Source organism: Lycorma delicatula, chromosome 9, assembly GCF_047948215.1.
Source record: "Lycorma delicatula isolate Av1 chromosome 9, ASM4794821v1, whole genome shotgun sequence".
NCBI classification, from domain to species: Eukaryota; Metazoa; Arthropoda; class Insecta; order Hemiptera; family Fulgoridae; genus Lycorma; species Lycorma delicatula.
The window spans coordinates 62307398-62333495 of record NC_134463.1 but is presented as its reverse complement, the minus strand read 5'-3'; the positions used below and the strand labels follow the sequence as shown (position 1 = coordinate 62333495).

The 26098-nt window shown below is 26.8% G+C and overlaps 1 protein-coding gene across 4 annotated transcripts in view; it reads left to right on the top strand.

Annotated features, from left to right (window-relative positions):
* The window catches only part of LOC142329956 (monocarboxylate transporter 9-like), a 202052-nt gene that overhangs the window by 133854 nt on the left and 42100 nt on the right, over nucleotides 1-26098 (top strand). The gene's annotated exons all lie outside the window — the stretch shown is intronic.

Sequence of the window (26098 nt, the reverse complement as noted above, 5' to 3'; positions counted from 1 at the left end):
CTTAAGAGTTATATATAATTAACCTCAAGAAAAAACTATAGTAATTACAGAAGATTATGCAACAAAATGGTTCATTTTTGCATAAATATCAGTTTTTTTTTTTTAATTTTTGCACCTTTTTTCCTTGTTTTTCTGATAGTACAGTTTCAAAGTTCTATTACATTGTTAAGAGTTGAAAAATAATAATTGATTTTGAAGTATATTTAGCAGTGCTTAGATATTTTTCATGTATTTAAAAAATATTTATTTGATGTAGTTTGTTTCAGTTAATTACTACTCCTTTCAAATATTGTTGTTTTTTGGGGGTCTCAATAAACGTATGAAATGTTTTTACACTAAACTTTATGTTGTGTAAGAGTAGAATACAGTACAGACTTATTTCTTGTCTGTACAACTGTTTTGTTGTGTAAAATTATAAAAAAGTGGACTGTCTTCTTTTCTGACAGACATCTGATATTCCTTCCTGTTTAAATTAAATTGCATTTGAATTCTTCATTGATTCGTAACTCTTTTTCCTTTTAAGGTTAATTGAAATTATAAAACTACGCATGTACTGTAATAGTAATGAAATGCACGGTTTAGTGCCAAAAAATTTCTATCTAGTGTTCTGCAAGATAAAAGAGTTTGAACAATCGCAGACAAGTCTTTTCTTTCTTTTATGCTAAATACTTTAGCCATTTTATAATTTTCATGAAACAATAAAGGCCTACTGTAAAAATAAAAATAAAAATTTATGTTGTTAAACAAATATATTATTATAAAATTTTGCATTGAGACAGTGGGCTGGCTAAATAAAATAATTTCTCTTATTTTACGAGAGATTCATAGGGTGCAGTTAATACCAACAGTTATGATTTTTGTTCTAATTCCCTCTTTGGCATGCATTCAATTCAAAATAAATGCTTTTTATTTTCACATGAGAGGAAGCGCGTGTGCATACACACACACACACACTGAGAGGTAAAATATATACAGTAAGAGAGAAAAAAAAGGTTGTTGTGTATGTGGTGAGTGTGTATATTACCTAAAAAATAGATATTGCTTATGTTTAAATATTAATTATATACAACTGATTAATATTGCAGACATTATTTAAATTTATACATTATGTTAAACATTTTACAACATATTTGGCATCATTTTTATTCTGCAGTTGAGACAATATTTATAAGAGAATATAGTCTACTTTCTCCTTGTTAAATTTATATGCAAATCAGAATAACAAAATAAGTTGAGATATAGAAGGAGAATGGTCTGGAAAATGCACTCAGTTTATTACTAGAGGAATGTTATTATCAGAGGAGTAAGTATGAGTGTAGTACCATGTATTTTGTTCTTTCTCCAGGAGTGGAGCTTATGGAAACATACTGTAGTATTAAGTTTTTTTTAAAATTGTATTACTACTACTTATTTGAGAAAATAGATGCAATTCATTGCTTCTTGACAAATTTGCTGCTTTAGAGTGTTGTTATGTCATGAATGTACAGCACTTTAGGTATGAGAATTATACTAGTCAGATATATTGTTTTTAAGAGTAGTGATATTAACTACGGGTTGGCCTTTTTGGTGAAAACAATGAAAGTGATGCTTGCAGTGGTAAATATGAATAGAATTTCAGGGGGCTTGATATTTGATGTGCTACAATGTATTCAATGTGATAAAAAAGGAACAGGTATCTACTTCCCTCCTCATTTTTCACAGAACACTATCATGGAATGCTTGTGTTATTCTTGAGAGTGAATATTATTTTCATAATCGATTTTTTAATGACTATGGAGATTACCTACACTTATTTGGTTACCACACGAACAGACTTGGAAAAACACTACATATATATTGTTGTGTTTTCCACATGTGAAATGAAATGTATGGATTCTTTGTTTTAATATTTTGTTTATTTTTAACAGATGTCTCAGTTTGTCCTGTATGTTGTTTTTTTTCTGTAAAAGTAGGTTACTCTTCAACAAATAGACCAATTAAAATGATTCTTTTCTTAACTGCATTTCCTCTTGTGGTCCTATTGTAAGTATTACCAGAAAATTTAAGTGGAATATTTTTTTTAATGAAAGATTAACATTTTCTGCAAATTTCAAGATATTTTTACAAATAATATTCACATTATTTTTCAGATAATTGAAAATTTAAATTCTGATATAAAGTATTTTCATAGGAAGGAATAAGAAAATTAGTGTAAAAGTAAATACATGTTCCTGAATTTCAGAACCGTAGCTCAAACTTAATATCAGTCTTTACATTGTTTCTTTTCACTACTTATGTTTTTGACAGAAGCAAGCTTTCTTTCTATTTGTGTTTTTCCAAATAAATGTCTGTAGATGTAACACAATTTTTAGATGTATCCATATTTTAAATAACATTTATGACATATTAACAATGATGTTTATATAATAAATTAATATTTGTATAACATAATTTAATGGTGTATTGCACTCGTATTATTTTTTTGTAAGTTCACTTCAAGAAAGAAAATTACTGTAAAAGTAATTTTTCAATCCTTTAAATAAATTTTGCTTCTTTCCTACAGGCATAGTTAACAAAGTTTTTGACAGTTTTTTAAAATTTTGTATTGACTTCAAATAGTAAAAATGTAGAGAAGAATTGAAACTTTTATTAAAAAAGTTTTAGTGTGGTTATTTTTATATATCACTTTTATTTTTTTAAATTTTGTAACTTTTTTTGTACTTATTAGGCTGTCATTAACAAATAATTTATGCAAAAATTACTTGTAATAACCTTGAACTTATTAGTTATATTTACTGGTATTTTTGTTTAAAAATATTATGTTATCTTTTATTTGTGTAAATTTGTTGTTTGAATTGTTAGCATATTTTAATAATCAAGAATGGTATTAAGAGATATTTTTAAAATTTATGAGAATTTTGATTCACTTATAAATTATTCATTTATTAAAAAAAAAAGTTTGTTTTTGAGACTGTTATAATACTTACATATTATTTTAAATTGAGAGTAATCAGATCGATGGAAGATATGAAAGATTTGAGATAAATAAATATTTCATATTTTCAAATATGAGATACGGAAGATTTCTAAAAAAAAAGCTTTCAAAACTTACAGTTTTTTTTATACACGGCTTACACAAACAACCTAATTAAAAATATTTATCATTTTATTTAAATACAATATTTTTCATTGATTTAATTCAGTGATTAAATTTGAATGAACTAAAGTGCGTGCACATACAACATTTCATTGGAGCGGGTGTGGCAGTACTAGCGCCGACGGTCGACACTAACCAAATTAATGTAATTTCACAACTTACATAAAACAAATTTCGCTTGAACGGTCGGCAGATTGGTGTAGCCGCGAAACTTAATCCACCAGGTTCCGAGTCAACCGGGCGATCAAGTTTAAGACCCTGCCAGACCGAGTTACTTTTTTACACTTTAAATATTATTCATTTATTTAATTCTACCGCTCACCTGTGACATCACAACATAGCAATAGTTTGGAGTATTTCTTAGAGTGGGGGTGCGATTTAGCAAAAATGTTTTTTGCAAATATTGTTAGTTTTTAATTGTTAAAAAATGTGCCTAATTAAAATATGACTTTAATTAGGTGAAATTTCAAGATACTGAGGGTGACCTTGCTGTACAGCCTCATCTCCTTGACTTTTTGAGTTGGAAAATTTAATGGGATGAATGCCTCATATATAGAAGTAATCTGACCAAGTCTGGTCAAAATCAGTCCACAAATTCTGGAGATATAGGGTGTTTTAGAGTCCAACACTGAACACATGTACATATTAACGTACACATTAACATACAGATATCCAGTTTTTTGGGTTTTTTAGGTGTCAAAAAGTCAAGTGAAAACCGCTTATGCCCAAATCGGACCGACTACAATACTTTTCCTTCTAGTGATATAGCTCTATCTAGACGGGAAAGTAAAAAAATCATCTCAATTTGTAACAATTTTTTACGATTTGTTTTTGTTTGTATTTGTTGATTGAAGTTTTTTGATAATCGTTGTGTTATCTTCTACCATTTTTAATCATGCATTGATTGTTAAATTTTTCTCTTTTGTTTGAAATACATTTTTGAATTTTCTGTAACCTATAAGCTTAAATTCTTAATCTCCTTTAAATATTGATTGGTACTTTTTCAGTTATAAAAAAAAATATGATCCCATTTATTTATTGTTAAAAAAGACTCAGATACTTTTGACGTTTATGAATATTGTAATAAAAACTCATAATAGCATATATATGCCGATCATTGTGACACACAAACACAAACATACACACACACTATATATATAACATAATATATAATAATAATATATTATTATTATTAAATTGGTTTAATATGAATTATTATTGATGACCTAATTTAGTTACTGTTAGGTCAAAGAGAATTTTAAAGGTTTAAGTAGTTTAAAAAAATATTGATTTATGGCTGATTATGATTTTGACGGATGAATAACTCTGTTCCTGGTTCCTGTTCCTTTATATAGCAAATTATCAATGACGTGATTATAAAATATAATGTAATATAATGAAGGGACGCCCCATACTTTTATTATTCATGATATAAAATGTAAACAAATTTTGTTAATAAATTCATTCAATATGCATTATTATAATAAAATGTAGCTGAGATATGTAATAATGAATGTTTACATAAAAGTATATTCACTATCGTGAATAGAAAACAGATTTATTATCAATATTATAATGTTACCAATACAAAATATTATTTGAATTTAATCAAAGATTTTATTATAAATATTTATTCATGATTTAACATGAGACTGAAATTATTTTTCTTTTATTAGTGTATCTTTTAATATATTTGTATTGGAAAATTTTTCCAAACAATAAAAGTGTAATTAATTTTTTTTTTATAAATCAACATACTAATGTAATTTAGTTTTACCAGACTGAAGTTGAAGAAAATTTAATCATCTATATAGTGTTACTTATGATAATGTCAAATTCACAAGATATTCTTAAATCTGTAAACAAAAGAAAACAATTCTGTTTCTCTTCAAGAGATAATAATTTAAAACAAATGAGCCAAAAACAAAAGTAATGTAAAATTCAAAAGAAAGAGAAATTAATAATTTATCTGTATATATAGATAGATTAGAATAGATTAGATAGAGCGATTAAAGATTCATTGTTAAACAAAATTATGAATTAAGTACTAAAACAAAAAGTATGTTTGCATTTGAGTTTTTTTTATTGATTTGTGTAGTAATCTGAAAGTAAGCTCAGTTGGTTGTGTCCATTGCTTTTATATTGGGTTAAAAAAACAATGTAACAAGGTTGTGTAAATGTAACAAGCTGCAAAGCTTGTTAAATTTTTTAATTGCCAAGCCAGGATGTAATGTTAATTAGAATTCAGCCACACATGGTGGCCAGGAAACAGTTTGAAGAAGCTTTTAGTGTTAAAATAACTGTTCTTGCCGGGCTTTGAGCTTCCTGTCTCCCTCTTAGGAAGAAAAGCACAAATCCTATTCTCCTTGTACAGCTTGGAGAATAAATAGATGTACAGCAAAAGAAGAAATAATTTAAATCCTATTATAAGTAAAAAATAATTATTTTCTAAAATACAAATGTAAAGGTGTGTTGTATATAATTTTTTTTGTGACATCTGTTGAATGTTTTTCATTCTGGTAGAAATACTCTTTCACATTGACAATGCAGATCGTGCATAGTACTGCACAACATATTTCATGATATGTTCAAGATTTCTTTCCAATTTTTTGTTTTAATCTGCTGTTACCTTGTAGGAAATTTGAATAAGTTTTACGTTTCAAGTATTCCCATAAATACTTGAAATGGCATGTTACCACCATCATGAGAAATGAGTTTATTCAGAATAAGTAATTGTAAGGCATTCATTGAATCTCTGGAAGTGTGTGCTCTGCAGTATTGTACTGCCGAACTTATTTCATATGACGGTAAAATGTTATCTGATTGATAAGAAATGTTGCATTTCATACTGTTCTGAATTAATTGTTATCACTCTTCCTTCTTCATCTTATAAAGAATTATGGGCCCATTTTGCCAGTTAATAACAGTGCACTATATAGCCACTATTTCATTGCAAACATTAATGCAGTTGTTTACAATTTTCATTTGATCAGTTTTGGCATGTTTGCTTATTTAAGAAACCACGTACTGAAAATTTGCCTCATCAGACATTCACAAGCATTCTGTAAACTCTTCATCATCTTTTAAACATGATATAAATTGGGGCAAAACTTTACATAATGTGCAGTGTCATAAGGTTTTAACTTTTGAATAATTTGAATTTCTCTGGTCTATACACTTATGCATAATCAAAAAACTTATCTTTTCACAAATGATATTGCACAATCTTTGTGCATAACCATTTGTACTTTGGACGCAGAAATTTTTATTACTACTGGATGGTGATTAACAGAATGCGTAGCAGATACTGCTACACTAACAACTTTATGGCATATGACCTGCCTCATTTCAACTTAGTGGCTTCTTTTTCAAAACAGATCTTGTTGCTTCAAAGTCATGTTTTGATGGCCTGAGGACTAGGTATTTGAATGTGACGGTTGAGACTGAAATGCCTGCCTAAGCGGCATTATAATTGTCTTTATTTGTACAAAATGATTTTAATAACAAAACTATGCTGTTCATTCATATGCTGGTCCATAATGATTAACTGCAAAGCATCAAATAAATAGCATAGCTTGATCATTATTCTTACTGATAAAAGAGTACAATTTCATCTACAATTTATTGATAAAAAATGTGACCTGTGATTATGGGAAAAAACTATTTCTTTGAAAGAAACTGTTTAGCGATTCAGACGAAATGAAAACATAAATTAAAGAAGAAATAGGATTTAACAATATATATATATAGTATATAGTGTCATGAGGTTTTAACTTTTGAATAATTTGAATTTCTCTGGTATATACACTTATGCATAATCAAAAAAAGAAAATTAATAAAAGAAATTAAAGAAGAAATAGGATTTAACAATATGGATGTTAGAATACCATAAAATAAGTTGAATAACAGAGTATTTAACATGAGCAAAACATTAGAGGTACCAAAAATGTAATGGTATTGAGTGCTAATGAAGGATATATAGATAATGTGGTAGATCAGAAAAGCAGTGGGTGAACGATATGTATTCGCCAAGATCAAACTGATTAGAACAGTGCAAGTAAAGAGATTGTTAAATAAATTCAGAGGAGACTATTGTCATATATGATGTATGTAACTGAATAATAATAACAATAATAATATAATAGTAATTTTTTGTGATTAAAACTTTTTTTACATTCATTATAGTCTTATTAAAATGCTCTATTTTGTAAATTTTAAAATGTTATACATACACTATGCACATACGTGGAACAACTCATAAATCTTATGAACAGATTTAGTAAAACTTATTGAAAATTATAAAAAAAAATGACTTAATGACTTATTGTTAAGAAATTCTATTTTTTATACAGCTGTGAGAACGAGAAAAGTTAATTAGGTTTACTCTTCAAAAAAAAAAAAAAAATAAATAAATAAAATAAAAGTAAATTCAAATTTGTTAAGTGACTTTTATTAATATGTCAAAAAATTGTACCAAGAAAGACAGATTTATGAATATGGAGACTTGTATGCAGTATGCACTAACATGAAATAAACGAAAAGATAAAAAGTTAAGAAGTGAAGATGGTGATGGTGTTGTAATCAACTGTAAAGAATAGAGAACAATAATGCAGAAGTAGTGTTTCAAAGAACTTTGCAATTGTTTCTTTGTAAAGAATATACTTGTCCTTATATGTTAGAAATAATATAAAAAAAAACCATTGTTTTCCTAGTATAATAAAAAAAAGAAAAAAATTATTTTCTTAGTACAGTATAAAAAATGAAAAAAAAGCTAATTTTTGTCTTTATTTCATTGATTGTTAAATATGTTAAATCTTCATTTTCATCTTTATCTGTAAATTGGTCACATTACAAATCTTACATCATTAAAGAAAGAAGTTCCCCAATTATACTTTGTTTTTTATTTTTACATTTATTTCAGACGGTTTAAAATTAATGTCCTCATATTTATTATTTTTATTGTCAGATATTGACAATAAAGATATAGTTAAAGATAAAGTATAAACTGTATGAAAATTTATATTTTTAATTACCATAAATCTCAGTGATAAGTTGACTATTTAAGTTGAACTTTATTCTTTTAGAGGTTTTGATTGATTAATGAGAGGTCTGTCACATAATTAAGTTTAAATTATTGTGAAGGTTGTTCTGATAAAAATATACTTATCAGTTATTTTTAGGATTCCAACAATCGTAGCACCTAGCCTTACCTACTATTATTAGATACAGTAAACATTCCATTAAATCATTTGTTCTCAAAGTGGGCGATAATGCCCCTTGTGGTGCTGGAGGACTTCAGGGGGGCAGAAGAAGACCCACAGAAAATTGGGGGCATTCAGGTGGTCTAGGAAGGCGATGACTTCTTAAAAAAAGGCAAACATTATGTTTTCCTGATATTTCAAACTAAAATTAAATACCTACTAAACTAGTACAAAAAAATTAAAGGGACACACCTATATTTTACGACAAAAAATGATTGTATTCAAACATTGCTCTCATTTAAAATTTAAGCTTCAATTCAGAAATAGGATATGCCATGTTTAAAAACAGTAATTGCAATTGCTGTTTTTAAGAGCGCATCTTAAAAAAGCAGTTGCAGTTATTATTTTTAACAAATGGTAAGTTTAAAAATTTTGGGGGCACTAGAAAAGTTTTGATTCTTAATCTGGGTGGTGGGTGAAAAAGTTTGAGAATCAATGCATTAGACTTTTGTAATTATTATTGACTATTTTTGCTAAATTGTTAATGATGTTAAAATTTTTTTATTCATTCTTTTAACATATGTTTTTGTAATTTATGTGTGTAACATTTTTTAATAATCAGATATGTATGAAGTATAAAATTAGATTATACTACGATCTGATTACTCTCAATTTAAAATAATTTGTAAGTATAAAAAACTGTTTTAGTAACTATTTATTTTATTAAGATCTTTTTATAATTTTTGCATTTTAGTAACCTTCTTGAGAGAATATATCAGCAGTGACTTAACTTTTCGGTGTTAAAAAAAAAACAGTGTTATTTTTTTCAATTCTGATACCAAAAACAAATAATCTTTTTTTAAACAAATAAGGAAAATAACCACTAATATATGTGCTACTCATCTATGTGCTTGTGAGTGGGCAAGAGATAATCTTCAACACTCAGTCAGTTTACGAGACATTACTCAACAGAATACTTTTTTAGTTGTAACTAATAACGCTAATAATTGTTAAATGAAAATATGTAGCCAAAATTGTTTATAATTTTTCTTTCATTTTTCAAATGAGATATTTTAATAGCAATAAATGTGTATTTTATTATGCCAAGCTAGAAAAATAAGAATATTTTTATCTGAGTGCTACCAGGATGTAAGTGGTTACAATTTTTTATGTATGTATTTTTTTGCTTTTTTATTATATCTTTATTTATATTTTCATTCCCAAAATGTCGAGTTATATGCCTGGATTTCTCTAAGAAATCTTTTTCTCAAAGTTAAGAAGTATATAGTAGAAATTTCAGTTACCGGTATCTGAAATCGTTCACTTATGTTGCTTAGGATAACTGGTGAATATATGTATAAGAAATAAATGTTCAGATTAATCTTTTCATGGATACATAAATTTTCTCTGTTTTATTGTGTTCTACTAATAAGTTTAATCTTTTTTTAAATGCAAGTATTTTATATACTGACCAGTTTGGCTGAAATTTTGCATGGACAAGCCAGGAAATACATATACGTGTAAAATATCAGCCTTTTTTTTTTGTTCCTCGTAAATGAAGTTCCTTTCATCATAAAACAACAGTTTTGTGTATTTTATGACTATTCAATTTGAAATTCATCTGGCTATAAGTTGATAGTAATACTTTACAAACAGCGTCTAAGCATGGCTGAAAAAGACCTCAGAATTTGAAGAATTTCTTTTTTTATTAGTTCTTATTAATGTTAAGAGTATGGGAGAAAATATTTCTTTCAAATAAGCTCTGTTAGAAAAAAAGTTGCGAATTGTTAAAACCAGAAAATGATGGTGGCTAGCCCAAAAGTTTATAAACCTCTCTCTTTTTCTGTTTAGCCTCTGGAATCACCGTAAGGTATTACTTCAGAGGATGAATGAGGATAACATATATGAATCTAAATAACTTGTAGTGTTGTACAGTTTCAGGTCGAACCCACATGTACATTTCGTGAACCCACTGAGTTGGTCTAGTGATTAAACTCTTAATCACAAATCAACTGATTTTGAAGTCGAGAGTTCTAAGGTTCAAATCCTACTAAAGGTAGTTACTTTTATATGGATTTGAATACTAGATCATGAATACCGGTTTTCTTTGGTGGTTGGGTTTTCAATTAACCACATGTCTCAGGAATGGTCGACTTGAGGCTATACTAGGCTACACTTCATTTACATTCACACATATCCTCATACTCATCCTCTAAAATAATACCTTACAGTGGTTCTAGAGGCTAAACAGAAAAAAAAAATAAGTTGACCATTCTTGAAATGTGTGGTGAATTGAAACCCAACCACCAAAAATACCGGTATCCACGTTCTATTATTAAAATACATATAAAAGTAACTGCCATTACTAGGATTTGAACCTTAGAACTCTTAACTTCAAAATCAGCTGATTTGCAATGATGAGTTCACCACTAGACCAACCCGGTGAGAAATTTTATTACCCACTCCAATTCAATGACCTGGCAGTTCTTTCCTTTACAACAGAATTTTAGTGTTTGCATAAATAAGCTACTTGCTGTCGCTAGATGTATTCTTCATGGGAGACAATAGTCATTCTTCATAAGTATGATAAATTCAAGTTTTAAAGTAAACGAAATGTTAACAGAATAACATTTTTGTTATAAAAATAAATTTTAAGATGTGTTAAAATTTGTATTTTTTTTTAATTATAAATATTAAAAAAACTTAAGTCTTGTTATTAGAATACTGTTCCTTTTACTCATAATATAGTAATAATTTTATGTTTTAGTGATTAAAAATTTTTTTTGCTGGCAATGACTGCTGTGATTGTTCACCAGTAATATAAATGAGAGCAGAATGCAGTGAAAAACTAAACCTTATGTTTTTTAACTTGAATAATCTACCGGAACTGGTTTATTAAATGCAACTTTGTTCATTACTGGTTTGTTAATTTTTCAGCCTTCAATTTTCAAGGTACTATTCCATGTGCATTCCAGATATTGAAATGAAACCATAAGGTTTTAAGGATTTTACTCCTTTTATGTTTGTTTATTCATGTGAAAAAAAATTAATAAATTTCTTATTATAAAATTTGTTTTGAAAAATAATTTATTAAATAGTCAATGAACTTTTTACTCTCATTTATAGAAAGTAAAGAGATTTTTAAAAAATAAATAAATAATTTAGTACAGCATTTAAAATTAAATTTTACCCCAGCAATTGCTGGGAAAAAAAAATTAAAGAAATATGTTGTTATTTTGGTGCCAGATTCTTTAGTTGTATATTTTTGGCTTTAAACCAATTTTCATGACGTAAAAGAGTAAAAGAGCTAAAAGAACTTAACATGCTATGAAATTATCAAACTTTCATTTCATTGGATTAGACGATCATTAATTAAAATTTGTTTATTTTTAATTATTGCACGACTTGTTTACAGCTTGTCGTACATATACTTAACCTTTTATATTTGTTTTATAAGAAGCTTCTTATTCATTAAATCTATATTATAATAAGGAAGTTTTCTTTTTATTTTAATTATAATTAACCTTTGAATCGATTTTTGTACAGTATTGTGCTATAGATTGTTGTGATAATTTGATTTAGTAAATTATATGTAAAGTGCAATATTAGTGTATTTTTATGTTTTGTACTGATCAAAACTATATGAAGTGTGGCTATTAAATTACAAGACTAATGCTTTAAAATAAAGACTTTGAATAAAGACAAGAATTGTTAACTAATGGTAGATCAGATTTGATACCAGTTTTTTCAATATTTTATCCATTTTTGACATGGAAGGGCGACCTGGGCGAACATCATCTTCAACGTCTTGTCGACCATCTTGAAATGCTTAAACCACTCAAAAACCCACACACGTTATAATCATTCATTCATTGCCATATACTATTTTTAATGAAAGATAAGTTTCAGTAGCAGTTTTTCCATGTTTCATATGAAATTTCACAACAATTCTTTGCTCTAATAAAACACTTATAATTTTTTGGCAAAATAAAAAACAGATGTTATCCAAATGAAGGCCACGGCCAGACTAATATATCTACAGAAACTGGAATGGCAACAATTGAAAGAGAAGGCTTCACGCTACACAGCTGTCAGTCATATGAATTTGGCGCACGCACAGTTCTTCTGTAGTAGCAGTGGTCTTGTTATTTAATAGCCGTATTTCGTAGTGTAAATATGACATTAGTAAGGTGGGATATAAAATTGATATAAGATGTGAATGTAAACTAATTTACAGGAATGAAATTTCAAAACATGATTTATCTTAACAAGTAAAAGAGACTTATTACATAAAGTAATGGTTTAATTTTGTTCACATGTTTTTGTTGAAAGATTGCCATGAAGAGACTTAATTTGATTTGTACTCTACCAGTATTAATGATGGCTGTATGAAAAGTCACCTTGTCTAACAATATTATTTCTGATCCACTCTACAGGGCAGTTCATCTTATCCACCAGTAGTTAATAAAGTTGTCATTTCTATACAAATTATGTCATTAACAAGTGGCTTTTTGTGATAGAATTCTTATCTATTATGTTTTGTTTATTTTACTAATAAATATCTGTTAATTTGATAAGTAATTTGATATCTGATTAGTACATATTTATACAATTATTAATCACTTCCCCATCTGAAACTAGACAACTATTCGCTACCATTGGTTGTCATTTAACATTTAACATTTTTATTTATTTTTTAAACAGTTTGCAGATAAAAGTTTTTTTATATGTTTCAACTTAACTAGAAAAAAACGATTAAAGAAACATGTATTTTCTACTATTCACAATTTTAATTCTGTAGTTCTTTTTTTAATTTAATAAGTTTGTTTATGCTGATTAGAATTTGGTGTACTTCCCACTTGGCATTTTACTTGATTTTATTATCATTTCGTTTAATGTACTGATAAACATATATATTAATTGTTTTGTTGAATATGTATTAATTTTAAAACTCTAATTTTATCAATATATTTATATATTAGGTAACAAAGAGGTTGTTTGTAACTCCAAAAGGGATAAAACTCCAAAAATTAGCACAGTTATTCTCAAGCCAATAACTATCCAGACTAATTTCAGTAAAATTAGGATTGAAGTGGTTTTCCATTGCCTTCTTCATAGAGTAAAATATACTGTTGCAAACTGGCATTTCAAAAATTTCTGAAATGCAGGAGAAATTCAGACCTACAAGTTAAACTCTCACTTTATACCTTAATTGTATAGTAAAGATCACCTCTTCAGAGAAAGCAACTCTTGTTGTGTCTCTTTTACCTCATATGCTTTGTTGTGTCCATTATAGTCTAAAGATGGGACAGATGGTGTAAAACAACAAATTAATATGCCTTCTATTTAGAAACAGTTTATTATATATTTTGTTCAATAGGGTATTTTAAAATTGATTGATAAGAAAGCAGCTTGATGGAATAAACAAAATGGTATTAGATAACTAAAAATTTTGACTTCAAGAAAATTGAATTCTACTAATTTAAATAGAAAAATATGCTAAAAAGATTGTACAAATAATTAAAAAAATCTATTTCCCGCAATCAGTGAAGGTGCAGAAAATTGAGTCTAATGGTTTATTTATTTAAGAAAAAATGGGTGCTTTCATTTAAAAAAAAGGCATTCATTGCTTGTAGAGATGATTGCTGCAGAACCTGAAGAGGGCAAGAAATATGCTTAGTGACTGGAAGAAATACATTGGGAAGATGTGTCGAGGTTATTAGAAAAAGAGCTGAGGCATGAAAAGATAGAGAACAAGTAAAATGTCATAGTTTAAAAAAGGATGAAAGAAAAATTATATTTTAAACATGAAGAGTTTAAAGTTTATATAAAAAATTATATAAATACAAAAAACTTCATCCTTCATACCAGTGGGTTTTTAAGTATTTTGAATTAAATTGTGTTATTTATAAATAGCAGAATCATATAAAATAATTAATTGTAAGATGTAGTTCTTAAAAATTATTGTCTTCATTGCTATAATTGTTTCAAATGTAATACTAGGATCAATGTAGTGAGAGTTAAAAATATTAACTGAAATTAATTATATAATTAGATTAATATATTTTTTGTAATGGGATGCTTTTTCTGTAAAAAAAAAAATTGTGTTACAAATTAATGAGCTAAGTTTTAAAATTGTATTTTCTTATTACTAATTGTAGGATCACCAATGTGTTGTAAATACATTTATTTTGTTATTATTTAATTAACGTTAGTTTAATTTTTATCTTTAATTTTTTAAAAATGTGCATACAAATTAGAAGAATAACTTTTAAACAAATTTATAGAGTATATTCTTGTTTTTAAATTATATTTTTATTTATTAAAAATATTTCATAGTTTATTTATGCTTAACATATTTTATATGAATGTATGTCAGGTGACAACCATAATCAATGCACATGAATTGACATGAGATGCAATCATTCACAAGAATTGTAAGCATCCCATCCCAGGCTTATTAAGGACAATAAAAAATGCAAAGGGGTTTCCTGTTGTCTTTTTTGCTGAGCTGAATATTCTGTTGGATGTCAGCATGATGTGAAGCCCACTGAAATGTATATGATATTCAGCTTTACCAGTGAAATTTTAACTCTATTCACCATAGAGATTAATTGCATAATTATTCTCATTAATATATTATCTACAAGTACCTACATTAGAGTATGGGAAAAATTAATATTTCTCGTTTCTAAAGGAAGTAATGCATTAAACACACTTTTCATCAAAATGGAGATATTTTTTTGTGTGACATGTGTATTACTTAACAGTAATTTATTTATTGTTATTATTTAATTATATTGAGAATAATGAGGACGTGCAAACATTATTTCTCCATTTTCTCAGTTGTTCCAGCGTAAAGGAAAATTCTTGCTCACATTAATTATTTAGTAGTTTATAAAATATCATGTAAAACCTGGGTGTGGAACAGGTCATAGTATCACTAAATTTGGGCCATGTAGAGATTGGGGTAGTACATCTCCATTGGACTCTTGATAGTTTTTTCAAAGTTAAAGAAGTTCTATAAATGTAGTTGTTCATGTATGTATGTAATCACTTAACCCAGGATGATATTCCTGAGATGTTTCCAGATATATTCAACCTATTGAATAGTAAGGTAATGTGTATTATTTTGTAGAGATTTAAAATTATCATTTAGTCTACTCTGTTATCGAATAATTAGAGGGATGTGATATTTTTCAGTATTTCTTTTACATTAAATTATATAAGTTTTATAAAGTAATGATATTAATGAAAATATAATATTGTGTTCTATACAATATCTGTAAATAAAGTAATGAGACTGGTTCAGAAAAACGTTTTATTTACAATCCAATTATACATGGACTCTACCACCTTCAAAATAGTTCTCTTGGGAAGCCATGCAACACTTCAAACGGTTTTCCCACTCTTTGTAACAGTCTTGGAACTTAGAAACTGGAATATCCTTCAGATATTCGGTTACATTTTTTAAAAAAGTTTTCTGCTGTTCCAGTATGGTGTCCTTTGAGGGGTTGTCGGGAACAGGAAAAGGTTGCAAGGATACAAGTCAGGTGAATAAGGTGATTGAGGAACTACAGGAACATTTTTCTTTGCCAAAAACTCATTAATTGAGAGTGCGGTGTGACAAGGTGTATTGTCATGATCCAGCATCCATGACATAGCTGATCTCATCTGAGCAGCTGGTCTCATGCGGCCAGCTCTTTTCCGTAGTCTTTCAAGAATTTCTCGGTAAACATATTGATTTACAGTCTGTCCTGTAAGCAAAATCTCCTTACGGACAATGCCATTACTGTTGAAGAAACAAATTGGCATGGCTTTGATTTGATTCATGATGCTACATCATGACAATGCACATTGTCACACTGCACTCTCAATTAATGAGTTTTTGACAAAGAAAAACATTTCTGTAGTTCCTCAACCACCTTATTCATCTGACTTGAGTCCCTGCGACTTTTTTCTGTTCCTGACTAAAAAAAAACACCTCAAAGGACAGTATATTAGAACAGTAGAAAACATTTTTAAAAATGTAACCGACCATCTAAAGGATATTCTGGTTTCTGAGTTCCAATACTGTTATGAAGAGTGGGAAAATCGTTTGAAGCGTTGCGTGGCTTCCCAAGGGAACTATTTCAAAGATGATCGAGTCCATGTATAATTGGATTGCAAATCAAACGTTCTGAATCAGTCTCATTACTTTATTTACAGACCTTGTAAGTAGAAAAAAGGATAAAAAGGTGGCAAATATTAACTATCAGATTTGTTAACATATCAATTGTAATCTTTATGTATTAGAATAGGCATTTTTCATGACTGTTATGATATATTAATTTGTTATTTTACTATTATGTATGTTTTTTTTTCAATTGTGATCTATATAAATTATCTGAGGTACAAGAATTACCAATCATAGTTACATTGTTTGATAGTAATACTTGTCTGTAAAACATACTTATCTACAAAAGTATAATCAGACCAATGAAGAATGTAGTATGAAACTACCTTGTTACTCACTTTACTTGGTAAGATTGGTATGGCATCTTATTATTCTTGATAGTGTGTTATTTTCAGGAGTGACTTGCATTTCTTATGAGGTTGTCAACGACATTTGTTTATGGTATCTAAGAGACCTATTGCAGGGAATACCTATAGTATTTTAATGTTATTAAGTAAACCTAAATACTTAAAATATTTTAAAATGTTAAAATACTTTTTTTTATAAAAAAGTAAAGAAAAAACTTATGTTGGATAATATTGTAAATAATAGTCGATAATATTTGAAAAAGGGAGGCTGAACTAGTTATTGTTTTGACGTGGATTATTACTAAATTACTCAGAATAATTGATTAAGGTCAGAATTGTGATTAAAGACTACAATAATAGTTAAGAGATTATGGTTCCTTGTCTTAAATTGTTGTAACTATATATATATATATATATATATACACACTTAGGTTATTAGTTGGTTTATGAATCGAATTAGTTAGTACTGATGTTCCTTTAATAAATATAATTGAGTATAACATTATAACAAACAGTAAAATAAATTATTGTAAAGATGTCTTTTCGAATAAACTCTGATGTAATGTCTCAATTGTAGACCTTTTCGTTAATTAGTCACAGTTCATCCAATTGGAAAATTAGTCCTCTTTAGCTCAATTTATAAATTGTCTTTTCTCTAACCAATTCTGTATTATATAGAGCCACTTTAATTCTTTCTTATCTTTAAAAAAAATTGTGTGTTATTTATAAATGCTTATTTATGTAATTTTCATTGTTACATTTTTGCTAACTTATTTATTTAATTACTTTACTGTGTAAATTGTGTTTTAGTAACCAATCTGTTCTGATACTTTTTTTGTATGTAAACATTTGCAGTAATTGTTCTGTGAACAGTTTTAGCACCATTTCAAGCTATGCTGGACATCAACAACTTAGATGATTTTCAGGGAGGTAGTTCTAATATATCCCCATGACTTTAATTAATTATATATATTACTTTATTGAAATTAATCCTTTTAAAATTTATATTGTTCCTCTGTACTATTAAGTTATATTTAAATTCTATTAAACCACCTAGTACAGAATATTGAGATACGATATATCTTACCTTACTCTTACCATGAATGTAATTTTGCGAGATCGCATTTCCTCAGTCATGATTGAAATAATTCTGTTATTGCAAATAATAAAAATACTAAAATAATGATAATTGCTTATTAATTTACAAGAGTGTTGCAGTTTTTATAAGAACGTCTGGCTCAAACATTGTTTGATAGTTTATCAAATTAAAAGTTTGTAATATTATTTTTATGTGTAATATTTCTCTAATATATTTTTAATTTTATGTCATCTATATTAATTTTCTAAATTTGTGTTAATATCAGAAATAGAATATTTATTGTTTATTAATGGTCTGCCATTTTAGATAAACCTAATTTATTATTTTTGTAATCTCTATAATGTTCAAGAAATCTAGTTTTAAAGGATCTGTTTGTTTTTTCTTATATTAAAAGCATCAAAAACATATTCAATTTTATAAATTCCATACTGATAATACAGATTTTTTTTCATTTTATTTTTGGTGCATATTTTATTATTAGGTTTGTATGCTGGTTTAAATATTTCTTTCTTGTTAGTTATAGTAATTTATATATATATTTATGATTAATATACAATAAAGTTAATATTTATTAAGTATACGTATATTAACACCTAGTGACTTGGTGAGCGAGTGCTGACAGTTTTTGCTTTTCCTCTTCTCTTTACTTATTAAATTTAATTATTAATTTTGTTGATAAATTTTATTTATTAATTCAGTTCTCTGATTCACTAATTGTTATTTGTAAAATTATAATATTACTGCTGTATTGCATGCCATTTTTAAATAGAAAATTTTATGAAAAACTGTGAGGCATATGTTTTTCTAACTAACAAAGCAAAGGAACCTTACTTGCAAAATTGCATAATTATCAAAAAGGATTTACCATAATTTTACCACAAGCAGATAAAATGCAAAAAGGCCAGATAAATCAGGATTTTTAATCAAGTCTTTTTGCTTGGTCAGTTGATATTAAAGATGACATTACATTTGAATTATGATATACATAACATATAAAACATATATATATATATATATATATATATATCTAATATATGTAAAATAGTATTGTTACTACCAGACAAAATCAGGTAAAGGCAAAAAAAACATTAAGTGAAAATGTAAAGCTTTGGGAGAATTGCTCCACCATTAGCATAATTTTTCTCTCAACTGCACATAAAATGCAGTTTTATAAACTTTATATAGGTAATGAAACTTTTCTATTGTAGACTATGTTCTAAACTAACATCTATCTATTTATATATTTTATTCTTTGACTATTTTGATGGCCTTTCCTTTTATATTTTGTACTGGACCAATCCCTTAGCTATAAAACACATACCTCTTACTTTCTTCATCTTAAGTTGTCTGTTTTATATATTCTAATCTTAACTACATTTTATCAGCTACTATTCTGTTTTTTTTTTTTTTTTTTTTAGTTCCTATCATCTATACTTTGCTACTATAAAGCTATATGCTTCAAATGAGTGTTTTAAAGAATTTTTTATATTTTTTATATTCTGTACATTTATCTATCTTACCTTCGTCATAATTAAATCATCTCTTGATACATTTTAGATACATTCCATTTTCAAAATGGAAATGTTTAGAAAATGAAGTATACCTAAAACGCATTAACAGGTAATTTAATTATGACAAAGCTAAGAAAGATACAAATGTACTCAATATAAAAATTATGATGGTTTTCAGCAAAAAAAAAAAATATATATTTTAATAATAATTTTAATTTTTTTCTTATTCTTTAATCTATTTTTTATACCAGTAGATTTCTTTATTATTTGTTCAAATTAACCGTTGATAATATATTGTTTACTTTATTTTTCCTTTAAAATTTTACTAACTTAAAATAAAACTCAATGATTGATGCATTATGTTCTTCTCATAACTTAATGTTTAATTACTAATTTTCTTTCTTTCTCTCACATTTCATTTCACCTTTGTTAACTGAGTGAAGTGAGGTCCTGTTTTATCCTCTGAAGAATGCCTAATGGTGGATCCGGAGATTAAAAAAAACAAAAAAAAAAAACAAAAAAAAAAAACTGAGTAATATACTCATATATGTAACAATTTTTTATAACCTTTGTTTTTTATTTTAAAATAGTGGTTAGTACAAGTGTTGTGATGTTAATATTTTAACTCGCTTCACCGTGAATGCATTTTTTACATACTATTTTGTAAATATTAAATCTACTATGTTGTTGTTGTTTATTAGATATACTGTGGTTAAAAATATGTAAACAATTTTTTTGGGGTATTTAGGAAGTATATTGTCATGTATGTTTTGAATTTAGAGCTCTTATGAACATGACCAGAACATTTTATATTTATTCAAGTTGTTGATTAAATAACATAAATTTTTTTATTTTTTAATATATCATTTTGGAATATCTGTTTACAGTTTTTATTGATTACTTTCATCTTATTTTTAAACTTATGAAATTTGAATTTTGGGTGTTTTTAATAATTTGTTCACAGAAATTTTTATTACCTTTCTTGTAATTATATATGGAAAATCTGTACAGTATACCAAATCATCTATGTGCTATGTCTGATTACAACCATTACATTAATTATATGTATTTCACATAAGTTGATATAATATATTCATAATATATAATATATTCTGTAATACATATCTATCTATTTATTTTTATGAACTTTAAGGTTTGTATGCAGTTTTGTACACTTGTCTCTGTAAAAAAATCTGATGTGGGCACCATATGACTTCCTTATTTGCCTATTAAATTACCCATACACATTTCTTAAAATGAAAAATATGTAAAATTTTATTTCATTAATAATTACGAAATAAATATATTTTTTAATTGTTATTATTGAATTATTATTTACTGTAATTTTTTTTTTTGCAATCTGAGGTTAATAATTATTAATAAATTAATATATTTAAGTTACAAAAAAAAAAAAGGAGGTGAAGTCTGATTCAAACGTATGTGCCCTTATAAGATCCTAACATTTCATCAATTAAAATTTTATTTGACTGTAACTGTGAAATCAATGAAAGTAAGTACCACTTATGTATCATTAAAAAGCTTTCAGTTAGGGCTTATTACTGCAGTTAAGAAAAAGTCCAAATACAAATTTTTTGGATTTTGGGCTTTTTTGGCCACTTTTGATCCAGTCAATTGCAGAGGTGCACATAAAAAGCAGAGGTGCACAACTAGATGTTATAACAGTACTAAATCCAAAATTTCAACAACCTATGGATAATTGTTTTTGAGTTATGTGAGATTCGTACATATATACATACGTACAGATGTCACACCGAAACTAGTCAAAATGAATTCAGAGGTGGTCAAAATGGATATTTCCATTGAAATCTGAAAACCGAAATTTTTCGTGATCACAATGCTTTCTTTACTTCGTACAAGAAAGTAAAAAATATTAGAGGTTTTTCTTTAATTGAATTATTTGGGTATTTATATTATTCATGATGGTCTTTTGTTGTAATTATCTGGTTTATTGTTTATTTTTATTAGTGTTTTATTGGTTCGTTTTTTATTTTTATTAATTATGTTTGGTATAGCAAAGTAGATGAATACTGAAATTGAATAAATTAGTAAAATATTAGACCTTTGACCTGACCTTAGTTATTATGACTTAAGCGATAACAGCTTACAACTGTCTTCCATTTACATAAGCCTTCATTTATTCATTTACAATGTTGTATTTTGGTAAAGGTAAGTCATTAGCTTTTGTACAGTTTAGTTATTTTATTTTTGGTGCTTAAAAATCTGTATATTTTTCTAAAATGCTTTCTCATTTTTTTTATTTTAAAAGAAAATAATATGTTTATTATAGTTTGTGTAGTTATTTAATTTTATCTTCATTCTATTTTCATTTAAAAATTAGAGTTGAAAATTAAAAAAAAGTTAAGCTCATATTTTCCTAATTTTTATATTTGAGGGAGCCTTAGGAAATCTGAATGGTTTATTACATTACCCAAGTCCAGTAGCATGTTATTACTTTATCATATTATTTAAAATAAATTACTTACGCTAATAATCTTGTTTTTAAATTTATATTTACTTTTTTAGTAGCTGATTTACTTACTATACTATGAAAGTGAGAAATATGCTTGTAGATCTTTTCAAAGCTACTGTGGTGTTCATTATAGTCCAAAAAGCATAATATCACAACATATATTTCCTATCCCCTTTCATGAGTTAACCACTGTGAAATAGTTGCATTAACATCTTGAAAGAAATTTTTTGAAAATACATTTCTGCTTATTAGAAAAAACTAGCCATTATTATTATTTTTTGTATCAGTTTATAATTACAAAATATTATTGGTAGTTCAGTAATTAGATTTATTGATTACAATAATATTTATTTAAATTTAATTTATTTGGCATCATTAATCAATAATATAAATATCACCACCATGGTATGAGACTGCACTAAATGTTGTTTAACTTCTATTAACTATGGTAACTTATGTTATTATTAAATGCCATTGGTGTGTTATCTTATTTCACAACTTTCAATTTCCAGGCTGCAACTTCCTCAAGATGTTATAGGTGGAAGATGTTACATGTTATAGATGTTGCAGAACTATCTAGTTTTAATAGGATAGTCCCACAACACCTGTGCTTAGTGTACAAAAGAAATAAAAATGCGTGTTAGCCTGACGTCAGTATGAAAAAAATAAATAAATTACAGTTGATAACCAGAGACTTAGAGTCTTAGAATTTCTAAGACTTTTTTTCAATAGGTTGTACTACTTCAGCTGTGTTTTTTGATTAATCTACAATAATTTAAATCCTTAATTAATTTATTTATTTTAAATATCCAATGTGGTGTGCCGATAATTTAAAGAAATAAAAGTGTAGTAATTGAAAGTGAACTGAAAAGCTCCAATTGTAGTGTGGTTTGAACAGAATCACAAACTTAAGAAGCTTAATAGTTATTTTAACTACTGAACTTAGTAACATTAAATTTGTGTAACATTTTGTAGATTTCTAACATTAAATTGATGGTATATTATTTAAAGACATTGTTTACTGTATGAGTATGTTTAATTAGCTTGTTCAAACTCGATGAATTTGCAGCAGATTTAATTAACAAGGTACACACTAAAGTGTAACAGGTGTCTGTGGTTGAACGTTATATCATAGAGTATATGTTACACTCGTTAATCATGGATGAAGCATAAAGGTTGACTGATCAATTTGTACCTGTAACTAATAGGGATTAATCTCCTCATTTATTCATGCATACAGTCTTTTGAACATCACATCTTATTATGTATAATCTGTAGTTGAGCAATATGTATTGCTTAATCAGCTTTAACTTTCATGGTTTTCAGTGATTATCTCTGTTTGTACTTCATTACAACTAATTTCTTATTTATTACATAAACTGTTTGAATGGGTGTTTTTTTATTCGATCGCTTGTTATCAGATTTCAAAAAAAGGAGTAGGTTCACAATTTAAATGCTTTTATTTAAATAAATGTTCACATTTTAAACTTTTCACCAGTGGACCAATTTCAGTGATGTAAATCTTGTTTCATTTTTGACATTGGATTTTTGTATTGTAAGGTATACTACATATTCCCGTATATCCTTAAAATCATTTTTATAAAAAAATTCTAGAAAATTAGTTGAAAACTTAAATTAAACTTTACTCATTCTGTCTTTAACAGTCTTATATTATGTTGTTTCTACGCATTTCTTCTATTATTTTTATTTAGTTTATTGCATTTAGGTTTCTTGTAAATTGGTTTTTTCATATATCATTTTTTGTAGGTTGATTCATATTTAAGATTAAAACAAAAAGTTAATAAAAGACATAAACTAAAAAAAAAAAATTAAAGAACCTTAACATGTTAGTACTATTGAAATATGGATTTTAATCACATCTATATTTTATTTTGTAATAAATTGTGTATTTATAACACTACTTTGAGCTTTTGCCATGAGTTCCCTTGATCTATCCAGGTAAATGCTGGTGCAGTTCCTTTTTCTTTTTCCATGTAGTAGCATGTCTACCTATACCTTCCTGACATGATCTATGTAATGCATTATTATGCACTGATCTGAATAAAATATTCATTTAGTTTTTTCTTTAAATTATACATTAAATAAATTTTTTCTGTATAAATTAAAGAAGGATACATTTAAAATGTTACTAGTTTCCCTTGTTTTAATGAACATTATTTCATTAAATAGATTATTATTCATTATTTTATTCTAACCCACTGGGTTTTTTTGGTCTAGGGGTAAAATTGTGATCGCAAATCAATTTTTCAAAGTGAAGGTTCTGAAGTTCAGATCCTAGTTAATGTAAGTTACTTTTGTACAGTTCTGAATACTAGACAGTGGATTACCCGTGTACTTTGGTGGTTGGTGGTTGGGTTCAATTAACCATATGTCTGAGGAGTGATCAGCCTGAGAATATACAAGACTACATCTCATTTACATATAATACTTATCATCCTCATCTGACGGAACCATGGGGTTGCTTATTATTCTCAAGTTGAACAGATTATAACATACACATTAGGGATAAAAAAGAAGAAAAAGATTTATTCTATGGAGACGCAGTTTTTAAAAAAAATGTTTACCTGTGACCCTGAATAAAAAGTATGAAGCTGTTTATTATTCTGTACTTTATTTTTGTTAATGAATACTGTCTTTAGTAGATAAATAATTCATTGATATTTTTACTTCCTTGTACTTCATACAAGGAAGTAAAAATATCAAAATTTCAGTTTTCAGATTTCAACATAAATATCCATTTTGATAATCCCTGAATCCATTTTGACTAGTTTCGGCATGACATCTGTATGTACACATGTATCTCTTATAACTCAAAAACAATTAGTCGTAGGATGTTGAAATTTTGGATTTAGGACTGTGATAACATCTAGTTGTGCACCTCCTGTTTTGATTGCAGTCGACTGAACCAAAAATGTCAGAAAAAGCCCAAAATCCAAAAGAAAATTAGATTTTTAACTTTTTTTAACTGCAGTAATAAACCCTCATTGAGATCTTTTCAATGATTTATTATAAGTATTATTTATTTTCATTGGTTCCAGAATTATAGCCAAATAAAATTTTAATAATAAAATATTTGGATCTTACAAGGGGAAGGCACATCAATTCAAATCCAACTTTAAACTATTTTTTAAAAATATATTTGATATATTAATTGATATATTATTATATATTATATATTGATATATTAATTTGATATATTAACCTCTTGATTGTAAAAAATTACATTAAATAATAATTCAGTAATAACAAAAAAAAAAAAAGAAAAAAGAAAAAAAATTTTATGCACTTTACATTTAAAAAAAAAAGTGTATATGTAATTAAATAGGTGTACAAGGAAGTCGTGTTTTTCCACATCAGATTTTTTAAAATGTGAATTCTGTTAAAAAGTTTAATTTATTTATTTATTAAGTTGTCCATTTTATAGTAGAATAGATTTTATTTTATTATTAATATTAAAAAAAAAACCATTTATACATGTATAAAACCACAAAGCTAAAAATAAAAATTGAACTTCAGTAATACATAACAATAAACATAATTCTTTAACCACAATACAAAACAAATATTATTTTAGTAACTAAATGCTTAACACATCATACGGAGTGGAGATAAACTAAGTCGCTCAACATTTTCAATTTTTTTTAAAACCTTTTTTTTTTAAATGATACTTTATCTTTTCTTTATTTGTTATTCTTCAGAAGATAAAATTTATGTTTTGAGATATTATTTATCTTGTGGGAATTCAGTTGTACAGGAGGTGATGATTACCATAAAAGGATTCTTTTTATTACTTTTAAAAAAAAAATTTAATATAATTGACTAATGATTATTTTCTGCTGATAAATGCCAACACCATGCAGTGAAACTGTATTCAATGCTTTGGAGTTATCTATAAAAACCAGTTTATTTTAGCATGGCTTTTGTCACTGATATTTTATTTTACGTGCAAGCTTTATTTCTAAGATACTGTCCAGTGATGTGTCCTACTTGTAGCAAAATCATCAGGAGTAGATATGTTTTTATCTTATATAATTTTATATATTCTTGAACTACTTGATAGTTTACATAAAAATTTTAGGCTACATTTAAATATGATAATTACTTTACAGTTTAGTA